This window comes from Hyaena hyaena, unplaced genomic scaffold (genome assembly GCF_003009895.1).
Source record: "Hyaena hyaena isolate Hyena2069 unplaced genomic scaffold, ASM300989v1 scaffold_1701, whole genome shotgun sequence".
NCBI lineage: Eukaryota > Metazoa > Chordata > Mammalia > Carnivora > Hyaenidae > Hyaena > Hyaena hyaena.
Window position 1 is genome coordinate 213,836 of NW_024082320.1, and position 22,623 is coordinate 236,458.

The 22,623-nt window shown below is 38.0% G+C and overlaps 1 protein-coding gene across 1 annotated transcript in view; it reads right to left on the bottom strand.

Annotated features, from left to right (window-relative positions):
- The window catches only part of SLITRK4 (SLIT and NTRK like family member 4), a 185,756-nt gene extending 179,262 nt beyond the window's left edge, over nucleotides 1-6,494 (bottom strand). The window contains exon 1 of the mRNA XM_039224607.1: nucleotides 6,418-6,494. The gene's annotated coding sequence lies outside the window, so the exon portion shown is untranslated. The remainder of the gene's footprint in view (nucleotides 1-6,417) is intronic.
- Between the last annotated feature and the right edge of the window lie 16,129 nt (nucleotides 6,495-22,623).

The window sequence follows — 22,623 nt, forward strand, 5'->3', positions numbered from 1 at the left end:
CTCTGACCCTCCCCTGCTCGCTTGCTCGCTCGCTCTCTCCCTCCCTCCCTCCCTCCCTCCCTCTCTCTCAGAAATAAATAAAACATTAAAAAAAAAAGTCTATAACAATAGAGACGGGAAGACACTATATAATAATAAAGGGTAAAATCCAACAAGAAGATACAATTGTGAATATGTATGCATCCAACATGGGAACACCAAATACATAAAACAGCTAATAACAAACATAAAGGAACTAATGGATAATAGTATAATAATAGTAGGGGCTTTAACATCAGTAGACAGATCATCTAAACAGAAAATCAAGAAGGAAAACATGGCTTTGAAAGATACACTAGACCAGATGGATTTAACAGATACATTCAGAACGTTTCATCCTAAAACAGCAGATTCTTTTCAAGTGCACATGGAACATTCTCCAGAACAGATCACATATTAGGCCTTAAAACAAGCCTCAACAAATTGAAAGTCATACCACGCATCTTTTCTCACCATAATCCTATGAAACTAGAAATCAACCACAAATCTGGAAAGACCACAAATACATAGAGGTTAAATAACATGGTACTAGGGGTGCCTGGGTGGCTCAGTCGGTTAAATGTCTGACTTTGGCTCAGGTCATGTTCTCGCAGTCTGTGGGTTCGAGCCCCACAGCGGGCTCTGTGCTGACAGCTAGCTCAGAGCTTGGAGTCTGTTTCAGATTCTGTGTCTCCCTCTCTCTCTGCCCTTCCCTGGCTCATGCTCTCTCTCTCTGTCTCAAAAATAAATAAACGTTAAAAAAATTTAAAAAAAACATGCTACTAAACAATAAATGAGTCAACCAGGAAATAAAATAAGAGATACAAAAGTACATGGAAACAAATAAAAATGAAAACACAATGGTTGAAAACCGTTGGGATACAGCAAAAGTGGTTCTAAGAAGGAAGTTTATAGTAATACACACTTAATCTCAAGAGGTAAGAAAAATCTCAAATAATCAAACCTAAACCTAAAGGAGCTGGAAAAAGAGCACCAAACAAAACCTAAAGCCAGCAGAAGGAAGGAAATAATAAAGATGAGAGCAGAAACAAACGATACAGAAACTAACAACAACAACAACAACAACAAAATAGAACAGATCAATGAAACCGGGAGCTAGTACTTTGAAAGAAAAAAAAAATCAATAAAATTGATAAACCTCTAGCTAGACTCATCAAGAAAAAAAGAAAAAGGACCCAAATAAATAAAATCACAAATGAGAGAGTAGAAATAACAACAAACACAACAGAAATACAAAGAATTATAAGAGAGACTATTAAGAAAAACTACATGGTGACAAATCGGACAACCTAGAAGAAATGGATCAATTCCTAGAAACCTATAACCTACCAAATCTGAAACAGGAAGAAGTAGAAAATTTGAACAAATTGATTACAAGCAAAGACATTGGATTAGTAATCAAAAAATTCCCAATAGCTGAAATTCCAGTATAAATTCATGGTGTTATGGTAAGAATGGCTATAAGAGCAATGCTATGTGGTTCATGGAAGAACATTTGATGAGTGAGTTTTAATCTGTTTGGTGTAGAGAGACGGAGCTTGCTATGTATGAGTCTTCCTCATAAAGAGAGAATAGGGAAATGATATACCATGTAATATACCAAGGGATTTAGTATTGTAATTTGTGAGAAGACACAGCATTTTTACTGTAAATATTTTTATGCATGCCAGTCACAGGGAAATGTTAGATCAAGAATTGGGAAAAAAATTTTAATTTTTTTAGCGTTTTTTTTTTTTTTTTTTTGAAAGAGAGATAGACAGAACATGTGCAGGGGAGGGGCAGAGAGAGAGGGAGACACAGAATCTGAAGCATGATGCAGGCTCTGAGCTGTCAGCACAGAGCCTTATGGTCCCAACTCATGAACTGTGAGATCATGACCTGAGTCAAAGTCAGACACTTAACAGGCTGAGCCATGCAGGCACCCCAAGAATTAGAAACTTTTGAGTTCAGTATTGAATTATTAGAGAGTGTAATGATCCTATAATATTTTGGATAAAAACTACTGCAGTGAGAAATGCAGGTGATCTGTCTAGTGTATAAAGTAAGAAACAAACTCCTGTATTTACTTGTTCTGTCTGATTTCCCCAGTAGGGACAGTAGGATTTCCTTACCTAAGGACTGGGACGAATGTTGCTTCAAATGAAATGTAGAATAAAATCAATAGTGTAGCAATAAATGTAATCAAGAATTTTCAGGGGCACCTGAAGGCTCAGTTGGTTAAGCGTCCCACTTAGGCACAGGTCATGATCTCATGGTTCATGAGATCGAGTCCCACAATGGATTCACTGCTGTCAGCGCAGAGCCCGCTCCAGATTCTCTGTCCCTCCCCCTTTCTCTGCTCCTCCCTCACTCATGCTCTCTCTCTCAAAAATAAAGAAACATGTTTTTTAAAAACAATATTTGTAATAAAATTAGTATTGTGAAAAAAATACTCCCAAAGTCCAGGATGAGATGGCTTCACAGTGGAGTTCTACCAAACATTTAAAGAAGGGTTAATGCCTGTTCTTAAACTTTTCCAAAAAATAGAAAGGAAGGAAAGCTTCCAAATGCATTCTATGAGGCCAGCATTACCCTGATACCCAAACTGGATAAAGACTCCATTAAAAAAAGAGAGCCACAGGCCAATATCTCTGAAGACTACAGATGCAAAAATCCTCAAGAAAAATACCAGCAAACTGGCACGCCTGGGTGGCTCAGTTGGTTAAGCACCTGACTCTTGGTTTTGGCTCAGGTCATGATCTCATGGCTCGTAGGTGAGAGCTGCATTGGGTTCCATGCTGACAGCGCAGAGCCTGCTGGGGATTCTCTCTCTTCCTCTTTCTCTCTGCCTCTTCTTTGCACTCTCTGTCTCTTAAAATAAATAAACTCAAAAAGAAAAAGAAAATAGCAGCAAACCAAATCCAACAATAGGTTAAAAAAAATCAATCATCATGGTCAAGCGGGTTTCAAGGGTGGCTCAATATTCACAAATAAATCAACATGATACATCACATCAATAAGAGAAAGAATAAGAACCATATAATCGTTCAGTAGATGCAGAAAAAGCATTTGACAAAGTACAACATCATTCCTGATTAAAACCCTTAACAAAGTAGGTTAAGAGGGAACATACCTCAACTATAATAAAGGCCATATATGAAAAACACACAGCTAACATCATCTTTAATGGGGAAAAACTGTGAACCTTTCTCCTAAGGTCAGGAACAAGAAAAGGATGTCTACTCTCACCACTTGTATTTAACATAGTACTGGAAGTCCTAGCCACAGGAATCAGACAACAAAAGGAAATAAAAGGCATTCAAACTGGTAAGGAAGAAGTAAAACTTTTACTATTTGCACATGACATGATAGAAAACCTGAAAGACTCCACCAAAAAACTGCTAGAGATGATAAAGGAATTCAGTAATGTTACAGGATAAAAAATCAGTGTACAGAAATCTGTTGCATTTCTATACAACTATAATGAAGTGACATAAAGAGAAATTAAGAAAACAATCCCATTTACAGTTGCACCAAAAACAATAGATACCTAGGAATAAATCTAACCGAATAGGGAAAGATCTGTATTCTTAAAACTATAAAACACTGATGAAAGAAATTGAAGATGACACAAAGAAATGGAAATCCATTCCACGTTCATAGATTATAAGAACAAATATTGTTAAAATGTCTATGACCCCAAACAATCTACACATTGAATGAAACCCCTATCAAAATACCAATAGTATTGTCACAGACCTAGAACAAACAATCCTAAAGTTTGTATGGAACCACAAAAGACCCCAAATAGCCAAAGCAATCTTGAAAAAGAAAAGCAGAGCTGGAGGCATCACACTTCAAGACTTCAAGTTATATTACAAAGCTGTAGTGATCAAAACAGTATGGTACTGGCACAAATAAAAACCCACAGATCAATAGAATAGAATAGAAAACCCAGAAATGAACCCACAGTTATATGGTCAATTTATCTTTGACGAAGCAGGAAAGAATGTCCAGTAGGAAAAAGATGGTTTCCACAACAAGTGGTGTTGGGGAAACTCGACAGCAACATGCAAAAGAATGAAACTGCAACACTTTCTTACACCATACACACAAATAAATTCAAAATGGATGAACAACCTAAGTGTGAGACAGGAAACCATCAAAATCCTAGAGGAGAACACAGGCAGTAACCTCTTTGACATTGGCTGTAGCAACTTTGTTCTATATAGGCCCCCTGAGGTAACAGAAACAAAAGCAAAAATAAAGTATTGGGACTACATTAAAAAAAAAAAAAGCTCCTGCACAGCAAAGAAAACAATCAACAAACCTAAAAGACAACCTTATGGACTGGGAGAAGATATTTGCAAATGACCTAGCTGATAAAGGGTTAGTATCCAAAATCTATAAAGAACTTATAAAACTCAACACCCAAAAAGTAAATAATCCAATTAAAAAATGGGCAGAAGGCATGAATAGACATTTTCCCAAAGAAGACAAATAGATAGCCACCAGCCACACGAAAGGATGCTCCTCATCCTTTATCATCAGGGAAATGCAAATCAAAACCATAATGAGATATCACCTCACACCTGTCAGAATGGCTAAAGTCAACAACACAAGAAACAGCAGGTATTGGCGAGGATGTAGAGAAAGGGGAACCCTCTTGCACTACTAATGGGAATGCAAACTAGAGCAGCCACTGTGGAAAAGAGCACAGAGTTTCCTCAAAAAGTTACAAATAGATCACTATCCTATGATCCAGCAATCATCCTATTGGGTATTTACCCAAAGAATACAAAAATACTAATTCAAAGGGTTACATGCACCCCATGTTTATAGCAGCATTATTTACAATAGCCAGATTATGCAAGCAGCCCAATTGTCCAATGGATGATGAATGGATAAAGAGGTGGTATATATACACAATGGAATACTATTCAGGCATAAAAAAAATAATGAAATCTTGCCATTTGCAACAACATGGATGGAGCTAGAGAGTATAATGTCAGAGAAAGACAAAAATCATATGATTTCATTCATGTGTGGAATTTAAGAAATAAAACAAATGGGAATGGGGAAAAAACAGAAGGAGGCAACTCAAGAAACAGACTCTAAACCATGGAGAACAAACTGATGGTAACTAGAGGGGAGGTAGGTGAGTGGATGGGTGAAATAGGTGAGAGAGGTGCACTTGTCATGATGAGCACTGGATGATGAAAATAAAAATGAAAATAAATGAGGTATGACTATATAAATCGAGTATCTAGCAAAGGCTTTTGTCCATAGTAGCAGTTACTAGGGGTTGGATAAAGTAAAAATAAAAAATTTTCATTGACCAATTATAATAGCATGAAGTGGTATATATGTCCAACAATAGGCAAAAGGAGAAATATATGTTGATACATTCTTACAATGGGAGACTATATAGAATTAAATATGGATGAACAATACATAACAACACAGATTTCATAAATATATAGAGAAAATCAAGTATACAACAATATGAAAAATTAAAGCATTCATGTAACTTTTATAAAATATATAATATACAGCTCTATACACATTCAAAACTGTGACTGGTAAGATACACACAGAATTTATGGTAGTGACAGGAATGTGTCTAAGGACTCTTTTTCTGTAATGTTCTATAATTTTTATAAATAGAATATTTGCAGCAATAAAAATCCTAAGTAAAAATAGGTTTTGTGTTCTTAATATTTCAGAGTACATGGCATTTATGAACTAAGAATAACCAACCATAAGGGGAAAATGTGAAATTAGGAACAATTTTGCAGAAAAGAAAATTCACAATTGTCAAATAAAAATATACCACAAGGGAAGCATAAACCAGATTGACGCATAGTCAAATCACTGAAATAGAATACAAATTTGTTCTATTTCACCAGAACTCTGAAGAAAAGAATGAAGACATTAAAAAAAAATAATAAAATAATAAAATAGCCTCTAAAAGATAGAAAGCAGATTGTGGAAATGTAAATTACACATGATCTGAATCCCAGAAGGAAGAACGAATATTAAAATTATTAATGAAATTAATAATCAAAAATATTGAAGAAAATCTTCTTGAGGTGAAAAAGTCATAATTATGATTAGTAAACTTGTGCACCATGCAATGGCAAATAATGAAGCATAACCAAGATTTAGATTTGTTTTTGAAAAATCCTTGAATTTCAAAGTTTTCCTCTGTCCCTGTAAGTAATTTAGTAGAAACAAGTTGGTGGTAAATGATCAAATTCAGTTGGGTTTTTTCTTTTTCTTTTCTTTTCTGCATTTTTTTTAAACACTTAGAGGAAAGAGTTCTACAGAAGGCTGGGAGAAAGAATTTGTGAATGAGACATTATATACACAGTCAAGGTGGACCTTATGGGAACTTACCAACACCAATGCTTTCTCATCTATCCAAGGGTGCAGAAAGAATGCCACCTACATAATTCCCACTCTTCCTCTCAGATTGCTAGATCTTGCAGATATGCTCCAGTTTCCTCTGGAAACAATCAAAGCAAAGAACTCAAGATGAGTTGTTTATAGAAGAAGATTTACTGTGAGCACTGAAGCTGGTTAAAGTATTGACTTAAGTCTAAATAATTTGTTTGGTAATAAAAACCTAAAGCCGTGTCAAAAATCTTCTTGAAAGAAGGTAGATTTGATAAGATGTGATACTTTTGTGACAACAAAAATCTGAATGTAAAATTTCATAGGGAATAAAGAGAAATTACCAAGGAAGAAATCGCTCATCAGCTAGGATATGATACACATGGTCTCAAGGAAAAAAAAAAAAACAGCTTCATTTTAGAGTGCGAGGCAATTCAAGGAGCCTAGATCCCTGTATCAGTACCCAGAGGATAAGCACTCAATCAGGATCATTTGCATTGGATTTTGCAGAAGCAAGTACGTGATACTTGTTACCATTGTAGGAATGTAGCCTACTAATCCATCAATTAATATCTTGGAGTGCTGTTGTAACAAAACTCTAAATTATGTGTTTGGGTGCCAGGAAGCAAAGTAACAGATAAAAGAGGCTAGAAAGATGACAGGGTATGGTATGCAGTGTATATCCTTTAATAAATCATTACTTTCCATAACTTGGAGGTACCAACAGATGGATACTTAGCCAGCAATGGTAGAGAAAGAGGTTGAAAACCTTTGTATTGTGTGCTGCTGGGTATTGCCTACAAAATTTTGGCAAGATAATATACCAACAAGATGAACTCAGCATACAGTACAGTCAGTTTGCAAGTGGACTAGAAAGGGAATTGGGGATGAAAAAGATGTTGAGGGGTCAAGATTTCAGTAATGCTTCTCAGTTGGATAAAGTGATTCAGGGCAATGATGAGATTAACGGAATGGTTCCCCACTATTTTTACAGATAGCCTTAAGATAGGTACTCTTTTTATTTTTTAAAGTTTATTCATTTATTTTCAGAGAGAGAAAGAGAGGGGTCTGGGGAGGGACAGAGGGAGAGGGAGAGAATCCCAAGCAGGCTCTGGACAGTCAAAGCAGAGCCTGACACAGGGCTCCAACTTGTGAACTGTGAGATCATGACCTGAGCCAAAAGGAAGAGTCAGCCGCTTAACTCAGTGAGCCACCCAGGCACCGAAAGATATACTGTTAATGAGAGAGAGTGTGTGTATGGTTTTTTTTGTGTGTGTAAGTAAGCAAAAGAAATCAGACTTGAGAATTACAAGTAGGAAATGCTTGTTTGTATGGTTTCTGGCACATGGAACTGATTTGAAGCTAATAGATCAAAATCCTTCAAAGTCTCTGATAATATGAAAGTTAGAAGAACTTGCAGTCTCATCTTTCAGTATCTGTAGCAAGTTAAGACAGCCTTGCGGCCACAGGACACATTCCCATGTATTTCAGATGTGACCAAGGAAGATCACGTAAAGAACTTCCTAGAAGGCAGAGTGCAGACTCAGCGATAATCAATAAGGATTCCCTCTCAGTGAGTAGAACTGGGCCTTAATCAAGAGGCTTCTTACCCCACAGGGTAGGGGTCTTCATAAAGCTTGCTTTTACTTTCTTTTTCTTTCTTTCTTTCTTTTTTTTAAATAGTTTATTTATTTTTGAGACAGAGAAAGACAGAGCACAAGTGGGGGAGGTGCAGAGAGAGAGAGGGAGACATAGAATCCAAAACAGGCTCTAGGCTCTGAGCTGTCAGCACAGAGCCGGACGCGGGGCTCGAACCCACAAACCGTGAGATCATGACCTGAGCCAAAGTCGGACGCTTAACCGGCTGAGCCACCCAGGCGCCCCTATAATGCCTGCTTTTCAAGGTTTCATTCTTGCCATGTGCTAGTGACTGATGGGTACATATTCTTTTATGCCTTTTTTTTTTTTTTAATGAATGGAAAGTCTGTCCTTCCTTTGCTTGCTCACTTCCTTCTCTCTTTTTTTCCTCCATATCCTTTTACTTGCTCCACTATTACATTTTAGATATGTGTGGTGATGGTGGCCAGATAACTTGTCTTCTTTAGTTCAGAGAGCACCAAAATGAAAACGATCATATCTGGTCCTAAGGGAGAGTACTGAGCATAGTCTAGAGATTCTGAAAGTTGAGCTAGATTCATTATGTGGATGCGACTTTGGTTTGTCTTCATTAGGGGACAGATGAACATTTTCAATTTTATGGGAAGGAGAGTGAAATGGATATTTGGCAACGAGAAGGGCAGACTATGGTGGAAATAATGCTGTCTGCCTGGCAACATAGGAAAACTACATTTCTCAGCTCCTTCCCTTGCAAATAATTGAAACCTTGTGAATAGTCGTTCCGGTCAAGGGAATGTGTTAGAAATGAGGTATACTGTTAAAAAACAGATTTTTGAGGGGCACCTGGGTGGCTCAGTAGGTTGAGCATCCAACTTCGGCTCAGGTCATGATCCAGGCTCATGGGCTTGAGCCCCACGTTGGGCTCTGTGCTGACAGCTCAGACCCTGGAGCCTGTTTCGGATTCTGTGTGTCTGCCTCTCACCACTATCACCTCTCCCTTGCTCTCTCTCTTGAAAATAAACATAAAAAAACATTTTTGAGTTTGTATAAAAACAGCGTATATAGACTGATATAATGAGAAGCACGTAAAACGCAGGTTTCATAGAAAAGATAAAAATAAATATATAGGCAAAGAGATAATAGAAATCACAACATAATGAAAGCAGATATCTTAATATTATTGAGAAAGAAAATTGAATGCAAACCTAAAAGCATTCAATGGGAATAAGACGCGTATTTTGCATTTAAAAGTCATGCAGAATAATGAAGGCATACCAATACTGATTATTTGTATACTGAATAATATTACATCAAAATGTAAAAAAATAGTTTTTGTATAGTAAAAACCAACATAATACAATCAGTGCCTGGAGTGTGTTACACAACTTGCTTTGTCTTTGATCAGTCAAATTGATAAATACAAACAATACGGAGGAAGAGAGTGTAAATAATACAGTTAAAAGGAAGTTTTGTAAATGTCACCTATCCATTTAGCCGTATAATTGTAAAATTCTTTTCTGGTATAAAAATACCAGTGTAATGAACTATTGTGTATTATGGCACACAGAAACCTGATTTCTAAAATTCAAAAAGAGAAAAGATCAAAATTTTGGACCTTAATGCATTTAGATTTAAAATTTTTTACAAAAGCATTTCTTAGGTCAAAGAGGAAATTGTAACTTCAGTTATAGATGATTCTGAAAAAAGATACAAGGAGAAAACTATCAATGTCAAACCTTTAGGAAGTATCCAAAGGGGTGTTCACTAAAACATAACAGGCCAAACCATAAATACTCACAGTGTTCAGTAAAACATAATTAGTGTCATTTCATTATTACAGAAAATTGTTCAAACGAGCTGCATGGTCTAAGCATTGAAAGCAATAATAAAAAACAAGTACCAAATGTTGAATTAATGGACGTAAAATAGAAAATTAATGCATTTGAAAACATAAAAGCATAGGATAGGTGAAAATATCAATTTATGCTATTATAGAACACAAAAGAAGAGTCGCTAAATTCTACTTCTGAAGCCACTACTACACTATATGTTAACTAACTTGAATCTAATAAGAAAAAAGAACACAAAGGGATATAAGCTACATTTCAATTCACTTTAGAGAAACAATGTTTTTTTGTTTTAATCTGATTTATGCACACAAAAATACATGCACTGCATATAATACAACCAACTCAAACACAGAGCTATAGTTAAAGAACGAGTAGGATTTATTTCAGAGATATATATCTTTTTATTCATGAAACTTCCGTTCATCACATCAAGCAGACAAGAATCAAAACCATAAGATAATCTTGATAGATTCTAAAAAAGGCATATGTAAAAGGGGTTTATTATCTATCCCCTATATAAGACATATATAATAGCATAGTTAACTACAAATAAGTCTTAGATTAAAATGATAAAATACATATACGTAAAACTTACATATGGAGTATATGTTATAATGTAAATGCTATAATATAAAAGCATTCTTATGAAAAACTGGAGCCTTACACAATGGTATGTACTAGTGTTATATGGTGGCATATGGTAGCTGTGCGTGTAGGGAGCATAGCACAGCATAATGTACAGATTTGTCAAATCACAGTGTTGTACACCTGAAACCAGTGTAATGTGTCGACTATGCTTTAATTAAAAAAAAAATAGTTGGAGCAAGACAAGACTCATTCCTATCATCTCTAAAACTTTGTTTTGGAAGTTCTAGCCATTATGAGAAAAAAATGATATTTCTTTAAAAATATAATCTACTCAAATAGTATACTGTTCAACCTGGAAAACTCAGGAAAAATGACTTGAGGCTTATTTGAAAGTACAAGAAAGTTCAATAACCAACTTATATGAACTCACTGAACTTCTATGTATTTATCTGTAACAAGGGAAGATAATGGCCACTGCTAGGGCTTGCTGTGAAAGCAAATAAGGTAATGTAGATAAGTTCCTGGCACACAGTAGGTGCTTAAGAAATGGTAGTCCCCTTTCCCTGCACTTGGCCTTACCAGTCAGTTGAGGAAACAGAATATAGATGCTAGCATGTAAGTAAGAAATACATAGCAGGCAGCACAGAGAAAGGGGCATGTGAATGGCATACATAATTGACACGGCAGGAGTTCAGAGAAAATTTCCAAGGACTGGGGTCTGGAGAAGCTTCTTAAAGGAAAGAAAAGCTTAGGAGTCAGGAGGACCTTCCAAATGTAACCCATTTATGGGCTGAACATGGTGAGGATACAAACCACAAAGTTTATTACTGCATTTTTTCTTTTCTTTTTTTATGTAAGACTTATTTATTTTGAGAGAAAGAGAGAGCAAGAGCACTTGTGCAGGTGAGAGCAGAAGAGACACAGAGAGGTGAGAGAGAATCCCAAGCAGGCTCCATGCTGTCAGCATAGAGCCCAACTCGGAGCTCGAATCCCCAAATTGTGAGATTATGACCTGAGCCGAAATCAAGAGTCTGAGGCTTAGCTGAAGCCACCCAGGTGCCCCTATTACTACATTTTTTTCAAATAAACTCTATAAGACTTTCCTTCACTGCCCTCTTAATATCATGAAGATTCTATATTTTTCTAGCTACGTTTGTTTATTTAGAAGAGTTTCATTTGATGGTGTTTAATGTCCAGTACATTCAAAATAAAAACTCCATCATCACTTGTTCCATTAACAATTGTTACCTTCCTACTCCCCACCCTTCAATTTGTGCTGATGAAAACAGCCCTCCTATCAAGATTAACCTAGCCTCTCTGGCCAAGATTATTCTAGCGGCGCTAGTACTTACAGTGGCCCCTTGGCCCATTGGACACAGAAGCCCTTTCTTAATTTGGTGAAAGTGCAGCTGGCTCTTTCTGCTCAAGGTCTCGGGAGCAGGCTTTTAGACCTCATCAGGTAAGAATCAGGCACCAGTCTCTGTGTTCCCCCAAATCCCAGGGGACGTGACTCAAGTTACCACAAAAATTTTAATACCACGTTGGCCACATGACACCATTCAGAGCCTGCTGGGGATAGATTATGGCAAAGGGTACTGAAACGTTATAGTACTCCCTACTACACATACAACCCTCTTCAAAGAAATAATCGTTTCATTATATGAACAATTTATTTTGAATGTCTTGACTTCTCTTACATACTGCAGAGGTGGGCGATGGTATAAAAATTCAAGAGCAGTTTTATCCAACTTTCAAATGTTCTATATGGGCATGCCCGACAACTTTTTTTGCAATTTACGGGTACTTGATATCCACTATCTTCAGTTTCGGAAGTTACGAGATTATAGGTAAAGTCCCATTAAATATGTTGCTAAATAAGCAAGAGGAATGGCATCAATAGCAGCTTAGAAGTGTTACACTGATTTCTACAAGGAACAATGACTAGATTAATTTGGTTGAAGCAAAGGATATTAGCAACGGAGTAGAGTAAGAACGCTGTAGGGGAACTTACAAGAAGATTGCAGATGACTTTTCAAGAAACCTAGTGCATGTATTTTATCGTGTAGGCGAAGTTGTGAATCAAGAAAGTGACATATGTGCGGCATTCTTTGACGACCGTGAATATGAAATCTAGATGAGGTTCTGCTGTGTGTTAGTAATTGTACAGATCTCATTGAACATACTTATATTTTACGATCTAACCATATGGACTAATTTCAGCCTATTTCCTGCCATGTCAGAACAATTATGTATCCACGCATTCCATCTTAAACTAATAACACCTTAACTTCAATCACGTATAAGACCTCTAGTGCTTCTATAGACCCCTCCAACACTTTATGTTATGAGTGCCATGAATTACACTTAGGTACTGTATGCCCTTTGACACAGATTCATGATTTTTCATTTTTTTTTTCATTTAAATTCTATGCCCCAAAACTACAATAGTATAGGTTACTATATTTGTCCATGTATTTACTTTACAGGATAAATTTATATTTTTATATGGTTTTATGCTACTGTCCATTTATTTATTTTTTTTCAAAGTTTATTTATTTTGAGAGAGAGGGGGACAAAGAGAGAGTGAGTGCCAGGGAGGAGCAGAGAGAGAGGAGACAGAGGATCTGAGGCAGGCTCTGCACTGTCAGCACAGAGCCCAATGCAGGACTTGAACTCATGAACCATGAAATCATGACCTGAACCTAAATCAAGAGTCGGGCACTTAACCTACTGAGCCACCCAGGTGCCAAATCCATTCATTCTGACCTAAAGGATTCTCCTTATCATATCTTGTAAAGCAGGTCTAGTGGTAATGGACTGCTTCAGTTATTGTTCATCTGGGAAATCTTAATTTCTTCTTCGTTCTTAAAAGACAGTTTTGTCAGATATAGTATTCTTGGTTGTTAGTTTTTTCTTTCAGCACTTTAAATATGTCATCCCACTCTCTTCTGGAAAAGTTTCTACTAAAATATCCAGCGAAAATCTTATGGGAGTTTCCTTGTATGTGACAAATTGCTTTCCTTTTGCTGCTTTCAAAATTCTCTCTGTGTTTGACTTTAGATAGCTTGATTATAATGGGTCTTGGTATGGTTTTCTTTTATTATTTTTTAAAACTTAAGTTCTTATTTAAATTCCTATTAGTTAACATATAGTGTAATATTAGTTTCAGGTGTAGAATTTAGTGATTTGACACTTATATATGATACCTGGTGCTCATCACAACAAGTGCCCTCCTTAATCCCCATCACCTATTTAACGCATCCCCTCACCCACCTCCCCTCTGGTAACCATCAGTTTGTTCTCAATAGTTAAGAGTCTGTTTCTTGGTTTGCTTCTCTCTTTTTTCCCCATGTTTTTTTTATTTCTTAAATTCCACATATGAGTGAAGCCATATGGTTTTTGTCTTTCTTTGACTGACTTATTTTACTTAGCATAACACTCTAGCTCCATCCACATCATTGCAAAGGGCAGGATTTCATTCTTTTTTTATGGCCAAGTAACATTCCATTGTATATGTATATCACATCTTTATCCATTCATCAAAATAAAAGGCTTCTGCACAGTGAAGGAAACACTCAACAAAACCAAAAGGCCACCTATGGAACAGGAGGAGATATCTGCAAATGACATATCTGATAAAGGGTTAGTATCCAAAATATATAAAGAACTTGTAACACTCATCACCCAAAAAACAAATAATCCAGTTAAAAAGTGGGCAAAAGACATGAGTAGACATTTTTCCAAAGAATACATACAGACAGCCAACAGTCATATGAACAGCTGCTCAACATCATTCATCATCAGGGAAATACAAACCAAAACTACAATGAAGTATTAGCTCACACTGGTCAGAATGGGTAAATTAACAACACAGGAAACAACTGGTGTTGGCAAGGATGTGGGGCAAGGGGAGTCCTCTCGCACTGTGGGAGGGAATGCAAACTGGTACAGCCACCATGGAAAACAGTATGGAGGCTCCTCAAAAAGTCAACAATGGGACTACCCTATAATCTAGCAATTGCACCACTAGGTATTTACTCAAAGAAAACAAAAATACTAATTCAAAGGGATACATGCGTCCCAATGTTTATAGCAGCATTATCAACAAGAGGGAAGTTATGGAAAGAGCCCAAATGTCTTTTAATTTACTCTAGCTGGTGTTCTTTCAGCTTCTTGAATCTGTCAATTCTTTTCCTCAATTTTGGGAATTTTTCAGTCATTATTTCTTCCAATAAGCTCTGTGGTATTTTTTCTCTGTCTCTTCTCCTTCTGAGATTTCCATAGCACAGACATTGATAATTTGATAGTGTCTCATAAGTTTTTTAGCCGCTTCCGCTTCTTTTCATTCTTTTTCCTTTTTGTTTCTTTGACTTGATGATTTCAAATAATCTATGTTTAAGTTTGGCAATTCTTCCTTCTGCCTGATAAATTCTGATCTTGAAACCTATTAATGATTTTTTTCAGGTCAGTTATTGTATTTTTCAGCTCCAGAATTTCTATGTAGTTATTTTTTTATAGTTTTTATCTCTTGGTTGATATTCTCACTTTGTTTATGCATCATTTCCCTGAATTCGTTTAGTTGTCTACCTGTGTTCTCTTTTACCTCACCGAGCATCTTGAAGGCAGTTATATTAATTTGTTGTCAGGCAGCTCATAGATCTGCATTTCTTTAGAGTCAGTTCCTGGAATTTTATTTTGGTCTTTTAGTTGGGCCGTGTTTTCCTGTTTATCTGTATGCCTTATAATCTTTTGCTGGGAACTTGGCATTTGAAGAAACAACCACTCCTCTCAGTCTTTGCCTACTGGCTTCATGCAAGGAAAGACCTTCATCAATCTGTCTGGTTGGAGGTTTTAGGAACCTCCTAAACCTTTTCTTATCTTCTGCTTCGTCTAGCATCTGCCTGAAGAACTGTAGCTCTATTGTGCTGCTCACCTGTCTTCAGTGGCTTCCAGACTCGGATGCCAGTCTCACCAGTACTTTAAGTCAGGTGAAACACAAACCAGTCCGTTGAGCAACCCCCAGACAAAGCATAACATTGGACACATTGCCCATTTTTTGTTTGTTTCTCTCTTGGGGGAGGAGCCCCGGTATAGGAGTTTTCCTACTGGTTGCTCTGTGCTTATGCTGCATAGGGGAAGGGGCCTAAATAGATGCACTGAATGCTGTGACTCTTCCTACCCCTTTTACTGGAATCTCTTCTTGCTTTTACAATGGCCTTGATGCTGTACTTTCTCAACTGTTCTCTAGAGTTCTCACAAAGGTATTCCAGTCTGCCTATCTCTGTTAATTTGGTATCTCTGATGGGGGAAAGAGGGCCTACAATTCCTAGTCTGCCATCTTGTTCTACCAGCAGGATTTTAAACTTGGTTTCTTTCACCCCAGAATCCCCATTTCTCTGTACTATGTAACCATGTCTCCTATGTAAGATCTCTTTTTGCTCATCTCCCTTTCAGTTCTAGATTTATATTCCTGCCCTCTCACTACAGTCACTCAAAAGTGAGTGGGCTTTAGAAATTTAAAAGACTCCACGGTCACCAAATTTACCACAAGTGAGTGTTTCATTTATAAGCAAAATTTCTAGTTAATAACACATCATTTACAAGTGCTTATGTGTTATAAATTTTATTAAGCAAATACTTACTATGATATAGATGTTGATTTAGGAAGAGGATAAATGGCAGATGGTGACCTGGAATGGCTCACAGGTTTGTGACCTATGCTGTGCTACCTAGAAGGTATGATGGCAGAAGTCTAGGAAAATGGTGGGCGGTCTTCACAAGAGAAAGTGATTGCATAACTTGGGATTTAAGAAGTTCTTCACTCATGATATGTCATTTGAGCTGGTTCTTAAAGGATAAACAGAAGTTAACTAAACTCTCAAAAAGTTATGGATATTTCTTGCAGAAAGCAGTGTGGTTAAAGGTGGAGAGGGCTGTAAAGAAATGGTGAGGCATTCATTGTAGTGGAGTGGAGGATAGGAAGGGCAAAGGGTGGACTTATTAGAGGGTGGATTTTAAAGTCTTGGGATATACCTGGATCTCTTGCCTTAACTTGGGAGTTGATCTTCCCTTGAGATAGAAGGCTGTGCACTGCTAATCTTAGTATCTGAACCCCGGGAGTCCTTATGAGGCATTGCATAAGTTTTATATAGGTGTCCATGGGGTTTTCTTTGGCCCCCAGAATCTTATCCAGAAGAACCCTAGATCAACTTACATCTACTTGCTCTACAAAATTATTGCTGATCTAATGAATAAAGGTGCCCTTAGAACCAGGGATTTGCTCCCAAGGACAGGGCCAAGAGAAAGCATCCTAAACGGAGAACCTCATGAAGGTGAAGAATTCTCTAGGAGCCAACATAACTTTTCATAATAACAGGCTATGACTATGGGCTTTGGTCATATAGACCCCAAGTCCAAATCACCATGTGCGTGGGCTTAATCAAGTTACTTTACCTCTCTGAGCCTCAGTTCTTCATCTTTAAAACTGTAGATAATAAGAATAGCCTGCCACAAAGTGTTGTGAGGATGAAAGGAGATAATACAGAAATGGAATTTGTATAACGTAGCTTATATTGCACAAAACGCAGCCCACTGCCACTACCCCAGTCCACCTGACACTGAGTTATTTTGAGAATGCTGATCTATATTTTCTTGACACTGAGTAATGTCTTCCTCTTCACTGTTTCTACAACCAAACCTGCATATGTCTGCAACAATGGCAATCTGGCTTTGATGGCCATGGGCACTTTCTAGTATGGATCTGTAAAAAATGATTAACCCAGGCTTTACTTAGTAACCCATACCTTGCTGACCCTGCTGCTTGCCTGGCCCGGCATGACTGGGTATAGTTGGGCATTTCTGTTATCTTGAAATCCCAATTCTGTCTATGAATTCCTGCTTTCCTGGGCCTCACCTGCATGAGCAGAACAGGGAAGACACTCACTTTGAATTCTGATCCTCAAATACACCTTTCTTTTGTATAATGGTTTGATTTCTTTCTTTAGAAAAAGTCATTTGCCATGTGTCCCAAAGGATGCTTCAATACCTCAATTCATTGTCTTTTCTAGCTTCTTTCCTTTTCATGATGAGTGAACCTCCACTGCTCTATCTTTGAAATTCTACTTGTCAGGAATACAGCCAAAATATTGAAACAGATGTCAAAAATTATTTTCTCAACTTGGAATCATTAAAGAGATCTCTATTCATAGACAATATTAAATATAATTATATGATGTAACTGAATTTTAAATCTAATGTTTTCCTTCCAAAACATTTGAAACAATGTTTTAATATAAGAGTTTCATTGCCCCAGTGTGTGTCTCTTATCCATGAATGACTTCTCTTTTGTCTTCAATTTCAAGCTTTAAAGAAGTCTTTAACAAGGGAAGGTCTCTGAAGACATTAAAATTGTAGTCATCCCCTGATTTCTCAGCCCCTCCAAGCTGGAATCAGTACTATTACTTCGAATTTCAAGATCAGGGCCACTTCCCTAACCAGCCTGTGTGATCCTGAGTTAATCCTGGTCAGGACTGAAATTAGATTTATGATCATGACTCAACTTATTCAGATTCTGGATTCTGTCATGTTATCCAAGGCATAGCATGCTTGGGTGAGCCCGGTAGCTAGATCTGTGTGGCCTTTGACTCAGAAGCTGACCCTAATGCTCCCTCCACTGTTTTACTCACCCATCCATACAACTGGCCTTCAGTTTCTTGCGTTTTTTTTTTTTTTAAACCATCTCTTTTATCTCCTTTGATAAAACCCCATCAGACTGACTGAAAACCTTAGGTCTTGTAAGACACATATCTCAAGGGACTGGATCAGCATTATCTGTGTGAGCTAGTACTACAAATGTAGAGTAGCACATGGGGGTGGGTAGGGCTTAGACCACTGCACCACAGACCTCTGTGTACATCTCAGATGCATAGCTTGGCACAAGTATTCTCTAGGACCCCTGATTTCCTCACAAGTAAAGTGAGATAATACTGTCTATTCTCATAGGGTTACTGTGAAGTATGAATAGGTTAATGAAGATAGTGCACCTATAACAGTAGCTGGCATGCAGCAAATGGTCATTAATATGAACTACTAAAATTCACTGACTACACAGAACCATGGTCTTTTCACATTTAAATTTGAGGGTTACCAAGTCCCTAAAATTTCTGGCTACCCCGAGTCCTTCACATGCTCCAGATTATACGTTCCCTGCTTAGAGCAAATTTGCATGTGCTTTGTTGGAGTCCAGGAGTCCAACAGATCCAGTATTTGTGTCTCTCTCCCAGCACCTGCTCCACACATATTATTCTGGCTTTCCCCAGCACGACAGCCCACATTTGTCACCAAAGCCTACCTAAGTGACAACAGCTGTGGAACCGGTAATCATGGTGCTCAATCTGACAAAACGTTGAAACACAGGACCCCTTTCACAGAGTATGTTCCTCAAATTATGCCTAGGTGAGACACTAGCATATTTACTTATGGGACTAGAGGATCTTTTGTGCTTTCTGACTCGAATAAAACACGTAGCTGGTGCAATTCACTAAATATAACCTTTAAGACTTGTCAGCAAGCAAGGCAGGAATCAAGGGATCCCTGTTGTATCTCCTGCCCCAACTTCCTACTAAAATATCAGGGAAGACCCACAGAAACAGAAGATAGACTGCAGAGAAGAGCAGCCTGGATGCTGAAAGTTCTGGCTTGCTGGAAGAGTCACTAAATATATTTGTGTGTGTGCAGAAGGCGATTAAAGGAAGCTGGGAAGAAGGGAAGAACTTTGCCCACCTGCTGGGCTAACACAGACATTGCAGCTGCAACTCATTGCTGGAGGACGATACAGTGACGACCTGTCTCACTGTGCTTACATTGGTCTCATTTATACCCATTTTTCTGGTATAAGTATTAATATGGTGCCCTCTTCACTGTCAAAACAGTTCCAACTTGGATGATATATAGTTTCTCTAGCACTACCAGCTGCCTCAATAAATACACATATATATAAACACATATGTATATATGTATATAAACACACACACACACACACACATATATATATAAACACATATATACATATACATCTTTTAACAAGTCTACCTAAAGTCACATGAAATTTTTTGGGCATACCTGAAAAGTATATACATTTCTGGGGGCGGGGGGGCTCTGTCCATTCTGAATTAGCCAAGGTTTGTTTTCCATTCTTACCAGCACTCTCTAAGATACTGAACCACCTCTAAAACAACGTGGCAGGAGAAATAAGGCCAAAGAGGCACCACCACGGGAAACAATTTGAACGCCTAAAAAATGTTTGATTTCTTGGACAAACAGTGACAAATGTAGACTTCATGCTTATTGGCAAGAACAAAGGATTTTGAGGGCCAAAGAATTGTAGGTGTTCAGAGGAGAAAGTACAACAACAGGAACCCAAAGAGGAAAGAAGGAGAAAATAAAAGAAAATATTCCCTCGCTGATAAACAGATGTGCATATACGGATTGAAAGTACTCATCGGTACCCAGGCAAAATTAATGAAAAGAAACACATACCTTGGGATATCTTTGCAAACATCAAATTTACAAAGTCTCCAATCATCAAAACAGGAAAAATGTTTACTGACAAATGCAGGAAAATCAACCTGACCAGTTTTCTCCTCAGGAAAAATACCAAAACAAACCAAAACCAAAAAAAAAACAAACCAAACCCACAGAAACACAACACAACACAGCAAAACAAAAACTAAACACAAGAAGAAAATGAAGAAATTCCTACCATATTTTGGGGTACAAAAATTGTGACCTAAGACTTATACCCAACTGACTTGTGATATATGTGGAAAGAAACAGTGATGTCCTAAAGTAGTAGTACCACCAGCCTGCCCTCTTTCTTTCTTTCTTTCTAACCTCATAACACATCTAGAAAAAGATGTTTTTCTAGAATAAGGTAACTAGATGTGTCTGCTCACAACAAGAAACTGTTGGCCCGAGGCTCTGGCTGACCCAAGCTAGGGTCAGTCACGCCAGAGTTGAGGGGGGTCAGTTCCTCTGCACACATCACCCATTTTTGGTACGTGGATGGTGGCACACGAGTTGGCACGTTCTCTTCTCACATGTACAAGGAATCACAAACAGAATTCTTGTTCCCTCTTCAGTAGAAACTACCTTAATTGCACCTCAACTGAAAAAGAGATGGAGTAGGACCCAAGAATGTTAATTTTGTTTTAAGATTTTTATTTATGTTTACTTATTTTTGACAGAGAGAAAGTATGCACAAATGGGGGAGGGGCAAAGAGACAGGGGGACAGAGGATCAGGAGCGGGCTCTGTGCTGACAGCCAAGAGCCCAACACAGGGCTCGAACTCACGAACCGCGAGATGATGACCCGAGCTGAAGTTGGTACTACTTCGACCTTAAAATCCTAAAGCCTTCTTGAAAATGATTTGTATGACTACAAACGATACTTTTATTCTATTGGGTTTTTAAGGATGTATTAATTCTGAAAGTGCCACAAGTAAGGGCAGGGCTGCTGGGGCAAATGGGCCGTTGTTAGCCTTTGTGTGAGTCTCTCTGTAGTATTTGTAACCAATTTTTAAAACAATTATGTTTTCAGAATTATGCTTGTTATAAATATATTTTAAAATACATACGTGGGGTTGGGGCATGGGTTAAATAAGTGACGGGGATTAAGGAGTGTTTAAGGGCGATGTATGCAAGTGTTACATTACTATCTTGTACACCTGAAGCTAATATAACACTGTGTGTGTTAACTGACTGGAATTCAAATAAAAACGTCACAAAATAAAATTACAGTTAGTATAAACTCTCAAAAAATATACAGAGGAAATACACAGAGAAAAATAGAGAATAAAAAGTTCTTCCAACCTGCCTCCTAATTTTAATCCTCAAAGATAAGTACTATTAAAAATTTGTAGTGTGTCCTTAACAAGCGCGCCCTTATGTATGGGGCGCCTGGGTGGCTCAGCCTGTTAAGAATCTGACTTTGGTACAGGTCATATCTCATAGATCATGACCTCGAGCCCCACTTCGGGTGAGCCCAGCTTTTCTCTCTTCTTTGTCTCTCTCTCTCTCTCTCGCTCTGTCTCTCCCTCTCTCTCTGCCCCTTGTTCACTTGCATCCTTTCTCTCTCTCTCAAAAAAACTTACGTACATCATGCCATATAATAATATATTGTAAGTAACTGACAATTCGAATTTATTATTGTAATGTAAGTGCCTGACGTGAAGCGGCTGATTGCCGAGGCCTCCATTTTAAAGATACCCGTCTGGAATGAAGACACTGCAGCTACGCAACCAGTGTTTAGAAAGCGCTGAGTCACCTGGGTAACTGACCTCCTCAGTGGCCTTGCTCTTCCCCTCCTGCACTTTAATTCCTGCTTCTATGTTTAAAATTCACCCATAAAGAGTGAACCTGGAAAACCCTAGGTCCCCACCCTCAAGAACCCCAGACCAGCACCATCTCCCCCTTTCCCTCTCTCTCCCCATAACCTTGCTGTGCAGCCTCAGACATGTCGGGTACCCGTACGGGACCTGTGAGTAAGAAGCCTTTTATTTTCCAAGTCCTCTGACCATTGATGCTGAGGCCTGTCTTGCGATCATGATTCAAACCACAAAGGGCGGTCCAGCCGCCGCGCTGGCTCCTGCGGGGGAAGTGTCCCTGGGAACCCGCCACGAGTAGTACAGCCCAGAGGACTGTCCCAGGCATTCCTAGCTCACAGCGTCACTACTGATAGGCTGAGACCGACACAAAACTGCTATGTCGGATGACATTTAACACGTGTAATACAGCTTATTTATTATTCATATTGTGTCATTTGAAACATTTCAGATGACATGTAACATGTGCTGTGCCACTTTTTAAAATTTTCTACAAATATGGGATCATATGATACACACCACACTTTGATTTGTTTTTTACTTAATATACATTGGACATACATGTCATGTCAATTCCTATATATCTATCATCATGCCTTTCCATTGGTACATAGTATTCCATTGCACTAGCGTGTTAGCATTTTCTTTTTTTTTTTAATATTTTTATTTATTTCTAGGAGAGAGAGAGACAGCGTGAGCAGGGGAGGGTCAGAGAGAGAGGGAGATACAGACTCTGAAATAGGCTCCAGGCTCCGAGCTGGCAGTCAGCACAG